General features: G+C 44.8%; 1 protein-coding gene across 1 annotated transcript in view; it reads right to left on the reverse strand.

Moving 5' to 3' along the window:
* The window catches only part of RAPGEFL1 (Rap guanine nucleotide exchange factor like 1), a 69,661-nt gene extending 64,748 nt beyond the window's left edge, over positions 1-4,913 (reverse strand). The window contains exon 1 of the mRNA XM_053363414.1: positions 4,697-4,913. The gene's annotated coding sequence lies outside the window, so the exon portion shown is untranslated. The remainder of the gene's footprint in view (positions 1-4,696) is intronic.
* Positions 4,914-7,052: the final 2,139 nt, after the last annotated feature.

Here is a 7,052-nt window from a genome sequence, read left to right on the forward strand (position 1 = left end):
GAAGTCAATTCCACCCTTGAAATCCCAATAATGGCCAGGAAAATCCAGACACATGGTAGCCCTAATTATGGGTTATATGCAAGAAGGCGTCTATTTTCTCACAAATGGTGGATGAGGTGGCACTTCACGTGGGGGCCTACATTACTGTTCCTCCATATCCAACTGAGAAAGAAAGTATCCCTTGCATATATAAATGTCAAGGATAATTGTTCTATCCTAGTGTGAGGACTGGAGTCAGACATAGGTCAGCAATAAAAGCAGCAGACCTATGTTGTTGGTGAAGTTAATGCTTTATTCAAGGAAACATACAACTCACTCAGCCTAGTGGTATCAGCAACCCTTCCCAGCAGGCCTTGCCCCTATGGAGCAGTTGCCAGGACTAATCCCTGACTTCCACCCTCTCTAAGGCTCCTTCTCTCCCGGATGTTTCCCAAGCAGTTTCAAACCGTGTCTGCGCACCTCTGGCCTCTGTTACACTAGTCTCATTACTCAGCAAGTTATTGGAGATCAGGCAGGAGGAGAGCCTGTCACAGCAGGAGACTCCCTGGATTATTCAACAGCATATTGACCCACCTCGTCTGCTTCAGCCTCAGAGTCTGAACTGCTCCCTGTCACCAGCTCTTCTTGCTCACTAAACTCTGCTGCCCCTTCAGCATCCAACTCCTCCCCCCAATCTTCTCGCTCTGACCTCTCCTCAGTGTCCCACCACCAATCCCCTGGCTCTGAGCCTTCCTCCTCTGGGTTTTCCCTTGCGGGTTCCCCAGCCTGTGCCTCCCACCACTCCTCTTCATCCAGCCAGCCCCTGACACCTAGTTTTGTCCCTGTTATTCCCAATTTCCATCTACAGCAGGGGTAGTAAACATGATATCCTTCAGATATTGTTGGGCTACAACTTTCTTCTTTGGAGGAAGGGTTGGATAGAAATTAAAAAATTAATAATTCATTCCTGACCTTTGGCTATGCTGGCTGCGCCTGATGGGAATTGGAGTTCAACAATATCTGGAGGGCGCCATCTTGGTTACTGAAGAATGGAATTTTGCTGAAGAATGCAATATTTTTATTATATACTGGTGCAATAAGGTACATGAAACTATAAATACATATGCATTGATGAGAATACTTTGAGACTATATTTTTTATTTAATTTTTAAAAAATTAAGAAATAAATAACTTAGAATTTAGTGAAAAGAATCAGATGTTGCAAATATCTTTCCACTTGTCATTACAGCTGTTTGTTAATGCAACATGTATTTTTATTCTCTTTCTCTCTCTTCACTTGTTTGCTGTGACTTAGAACACTAATTTGTAGTATTATGACTGCAAAATACTGTACTTACATGCTTAATAAATACTAATACTACTAATAATAATACTTATTATTGTTATTATGTGCTGGAAATAAATAAACAAAGCTCGATTTAAATTCTAAATCACAGTAAATGCATGCTAATCTACTTGAATTGCTGCACCCACCTCATCAGATCACCCAGAGTAGCCCTTCTTATTAAAAGCTTTGTTCAGATGGATTATTGTATTTTTATTTATCTATTTTGAGGGTGGGTGGGTAGGTTGGTGGGTGCAGAAATGTCCTTCCTTCTGACCCCAGATGAGTCAGGAGCCAACTATTGTACCCAAAGGAAACGCACCATTCACCTACTACAACGGTAGACAACATTGCACCCACCAGACACTGAACAGCAACTCCATCATCCCTGCCCATTGGTCACACTGGCTGGGGCTGATGGGAACTAAAGTCCAGAAATATCTGGAGGGCACTGCACTGGCTATTCCTGCTCTTGCGTTTCCCAGACTGAGCTTTGACACTGGAAAAAGGTTTTGAGGCTGAGCCTCTCTCTATGCCATGATAACAAAACGAGTGCGGCCCTTTTTGTGGTCCGATGCTATTAAGACACAGGGATGGGACGGTGCTTGAGGAATCTGCAGTCTCAGTTGCTGTCTATCAAGAGGCGGTGTTTAGGCAGGAGTGATTTCTCAGGGGCGTGCAGAGCAACAGGGTTTACATCCGTTAATTTAAGACTGTCCATAGCCCAAGCATTGGCTGCCTGCCTCATAAAATCTCCCTCTGCATGGCTGAGCAGGAGAAAGCATCCATGCAGATGAAAAGAGCTGCCAGTGGAGAGAGGGAGGGAGGGAGGGAGGGAGAGGGAGAGGCAGGAATGGTGTCACACACACAAAAACACAGGTGACAGACAAGCAAATGGCCTTGAATTACCAGTGTGTCTGTGTGTGTGCGCACACACACACACACACACACACACACACACGAGAGACGGCTGGAAGACGTCAGAACAGGACTCCTGGGTAAGATTCTCTAGGAGAGGAGAGAGTTCAATTGTTATAAATTGAATGACAAAGCTACCACTAGCTGAGCAGAAATTTGAACCAAGCACCAATATTCCATCTTGGGCAGTGTATCTGCTACAAGTCTTAGCAGCCTCCAGCAGAGTCCTGCGTGAGACACTCAGGGTCTTAAGTGTGGCTGCCAGATTATTCAGTCCGAGTAGCCAAAAAGCAAGTGTGGTATCACGGCTAGCAGAGGTGAAGCAGATAGGTCAGGAAAGGATCTAGCCTTTACTGCACTTCACATCCTTTCACTTCTAAACTCCCTATAACTCATCTCCTGACCCTCTTTTTTAAAATTATTATTTGCTTCCACAAGCTGCCCGGAGAGACAAGTACCTCTGAACATGAGCAGAGTGACCTACTATACCTAAGAACACAACTCCCCAGTGTGGCAGGCCTCAAATTTGCCTAGGGTCAAAAGGACAGGGAATTTCAAACCTATCACCACCACCCCTCTCTGTTTTAAAAATTAAATACTGAGCAAAGAACAAGCCTGTCTTTTTCCTCAGCTCTGGGAGGCAGAGAGTTAAAAGCCCCCACCCCTCCAGATCCGCCTCATGGGTGTCTGACAGCAGGTGACCTTCCCTTGAACAGCTGAGCTTCAGTCTGCAGCTCCAGAATCCTACAAGCCAGCAAATTAGGGACAAAGCAAAAGGCGAGACTCATAAATAACATCTCGCTTCTCTTTTAAGACATTGGTTTTAGTCCCCTTTTATTATTATTTTTTTTGCATGCCTGCTGTACATTAAACCCTATTGTTTTTAAGCATCATTTTTTGGACATAGAAAATGAGCTTTCCTTGAGGCTTTCGTTTAATGAATAGCTAGAAATGCTTCTGCCATGGGCATTAATAGCAAGATGATGTTTGGTCAATAACTTTTGAGGGTTTGTGGCCACTTGTCCCATCCCACCTGTTCTGCTGGCTGGTGGAAAGATGCTTAGAGAAGCGGTGTGGCAGAAATTAGTCACCGAAAGTGAGGTTTGCTGACGATTGTAGGCAATCCTGGATTATTATTGGGGCGGGGGGAGGCTCCAAGCATATACTGTTCGCTTTTGAGCAGCTGGTGCTGTTTCAGTTGTGTAGGTGCTAACACACTTAGCTGCTCTCTCATACTCAGTTTGAAAATGTGTAAACTGATATTACCGTATTCTCCTCACAAGGAAACTGAACATGTAGAACAGTAGCAACAACCCTGCCCTTCTCCCCAAGAAAAGGAAACCTGCCAGATGGGCGGGGTATAAATAATAAATTATTATTAAATTATTATAAAAGCTTTATAATATATGGGTACTGATAAACAACACAAAAATTCATTTAATGTATAGTATTTTCTGAATAATTTCAGACCATAGAAATCTACCTTTTGCTAAATTATACCAGTGCTGGATTAAATCCTGTGGAGGCCCCTAGGCAGTTGAAATCTCGCAAATTATCTCTGAATACGTTTTTTTATTTGATCTTTCATATATAAGGCTTGGGACCTGCATGCAAAGTAGATGCTCTGCCATTGAACCCGGGCCCTTCCCTGGGGTATTTCAAGGTACTGCTGCTTTGACTTTGCGTTGAAACTACTCCCCTTCTGCTTCACTGAAAGCAGTATAAAAATATGAGGTGAGGAAACCTCTTTTGTCCTTTTTTCTTGGAGGGGGAGGGAAGGGGAATATAACAAGCATGTAAACTTGATAAAACTCTTCACGGATTTAAGCGTGTTGTGAAAATGCAGATAGGAACTGCCTCTTCTGGCTTTTTGCTCAGTTGTCCGCTGGAGCTTCGTTTTGAACAAGTGGAAGGGCTGAGGGGTGGAGAGGAATCCTCTCCGAGGTGGGAACAGAATGTGCGTTGACATGTAGAGATGGAGGATGGGGCCTACATCAGCTCCTGCCGCCTTTATGTGTGTTGCCATGTTAAAGCCAGTTGCCTGGCAACCGGTTCTCAGGGTAAAATTTGGGAAGTGACTGCGGGAAGAAAACAAGATCTTGCCATTGCTCTTGCTTCACTCAATTGTGTTTAAAAAGAAAAAGAAAAAACCTCCCATCTAGCATTCACACCACAAGCGGCGTGGGTCGCCACTGCTGCAAATGAAAATTTAGACTTCGGGAAGCATATAGTTTTAAATGTTGTCCCCTGGGGCAGCGGAGAATCAGCTCGAGACACTGTCGCCCACACCCCCCTGCTTCACCCAGTTATTGGAAGTGTATGTGGGGGCAAGCAGGGGAGAGAGTGGGGTCACAGGAGTCAGTAATGGCACCCATCCATCTCTGCCATTCACTACCTCCTCCGTCTCTCAGGTGCCCTGTTTCAAACAACCTCCAAGTAAACGCACAGCCAAACCTGCTTTTGGTCTCTGGCGCAGCAGAATATGTTTTCACGGTGGTGCAACAGGAGCTCCAGTTCCCAAAGAGCGACGTTGCCATCATCAAGCTAGAACAGGGGGAAACACTACAGGAGCGCAACCAGGCCCAAAATCACCAGCTTAACCTATTAAGCACAAACAGCAAGGCCCCTGCCCTTTTGGAGCTAGATTCCACTTCCTGACTTTTTTGTGGGGACTGGGCTCTCTATGGAGGTGTAGGGAGTTGCTAGGCAACACATATAGGCCTCAGCTCACCCACCCAGAATCCCCTTCAAGTTCTAAGTTGGAGGCTGAGAACTCCTGTCTGTACCTGCACAGAGGTTCTCTCAGTGCAAATCCAAAAAAGGGGCCCAGAGCTCTTAGTAAGCTCTGACTCAGATTATGCCCTTACAGCAGGGACAGTTATGGATGTACTGTGACAGGTCTGCAAAGAATGCCATGGACTGCAGTTACAGGGGGCTGTTACCAAGACACACCATTAGTAGGGCAGAAACTAGATGTCACAAGGAAAACCCCAGTTCCCTATCACATGCTTCTCTCCCAGTGCTAATGGTGGAACGAGACACTTAACAAGGGAGAAATGGTGTCAAATGACCAGAATAAAGCAAACTTGGCTGTGTGTTTAGGTGGGTGGGTGGTTTTTTAGGGGGGTGGGGGGAGATCTTCAGGTCAGGTGTATGCACAAGACAAAATATACAACAGCATCCTGTTCTCACTGAGGCCAGTCAGATACCTATAGGAAGCCCACAAGCAACTGGAATTCAGAAGCATTCTGCCTCTGACAGTGAAATTAAATATTTTGCAGGCAGAGTAATATTTTAATAATACTTTCAGTCATCAACCCCACACAGATGTGGAAAACGTTTTGAATCTCTAAGTACCCTCTCTGCAAGGCCTGGTTTCGTTTACACACTGGAGAGGGTTAAAGTTCTTTCCCAGTGCTCAAAAATATATTCTTCATAATAGCACTTATATCATCACATTGAGCATTTCACAATGCTTCCCATATATTATCTTTGTAAACCTAACAATGACCCTATAAAGAAGGGTAGCATTATCCTCTCAGTATTGACAATTTGGTAGCAGGCGATGAGGATGAGAGATAATGGCTTGCCTCACGAGTTCATGGCTAATGTGGGATTTGAATCAGAAATCTCCTGGTTCACAGCTCACACACTCTTTAGCTAAGTTGCACGCTTCAGGACTGACCATGGGCACTGGGAAAAAACAGTTCTTGGGGCTAAATGCAGGCCCAGATTAAGCCACACCTAACTGGCCTCCAAGATCTGCCTATCTATTAGGACTATATGAGCCATACACAATTACGGCAGGCCATCCCATGGGCGCCACCCTATAATCTCTTGTCCAGATGGCTTGGCACAAAAAGAGATGAAACCACATGGCTGGGCAGCAGCAGAAAGTGCTTTGGAGTGGGGAGGACGCCTGGGGGAGCCAGCATCTTGCAGAGCCCTGCTTGCGACAATCTACCTTTTGTTCTCATTGCGCCTCCGCAGCCAAATTCCCTTGGCCTTTCGAGAGCCAGATGGGGCAGCGCTGGGAAGATTGGCTGGGCAGGTCTGTGTTTACTTATTAACAATAATTAACATCATTGCAATAGGCTGGATTTGCCTGGATTCGGAATTTGGCCCCATCCGGACCCTTCACTTCCAATAACCAAATAGGCAGGACCTGCGGGTTCAGGAGGCAAAGGAAAACAAGCACATATTAAGGGCAACTCACTTTGTATTTCTCATGCAGCTTCCTCAATAAGCTTCACAGTCTTGCAGAACAGAAGTGAAGATGACAAAGAAACCCATGCAATTTTCCTAATGGGAAGATTCCAAAGAGATGACCGCTTATTGGGATCTTTCAGGAAGGAGCAGAAGCAGTCAACAGTCATGATATTAACATATTGTGGACCACAGTATCACTTGCTACCAAAGGATCTAATCTGATTGACAGAGTAGACTGTCCAGTCAACTTTTTGTGCATACAGCATCAACCAAAGCAATAACCATTCTAGAAAGTGGAGGAGCATGGGCTCAGAAACACCCCCGTTTTGCCCAGGAAGATCCAAATGTGAAAAGCAAGAATGTGTTCTAATACCTTTTTAAGGTTGTTGGGTATATGTACAATTATTATTAGTAGTAGTAGTAGTAGTAGTAGTACCCCACCCATCTGGTTTTCCCCAGCCACTCTGGGCAACTTCCAGTATATATAAAAACACAGTAAAACATTAAACCTTAAAAAGCTTCCCTATACAGAGCTGCCTTCAGATATCTTCTAAAAGTCAGATAGTTGTTTATTTCCTTGACATCTGATGGGAGGGCATTC

Source organism: Podarcis raffonei, chromosome 13 (assembly GCF_027172205.1).
Source record: "Podarcis raffonei isolate rPodRaf1 chromosome 13, rPodRaf1.pri, whole genome shotgun sequence".
In the NCBI taxonomy this organism is placed as follows: domain Eukaryota; kingdom Metazoa; phylum Chordata; class Lepidosauria; order Squamata; family Lacertidae; genus Podarcis; species Podarcis raffonei.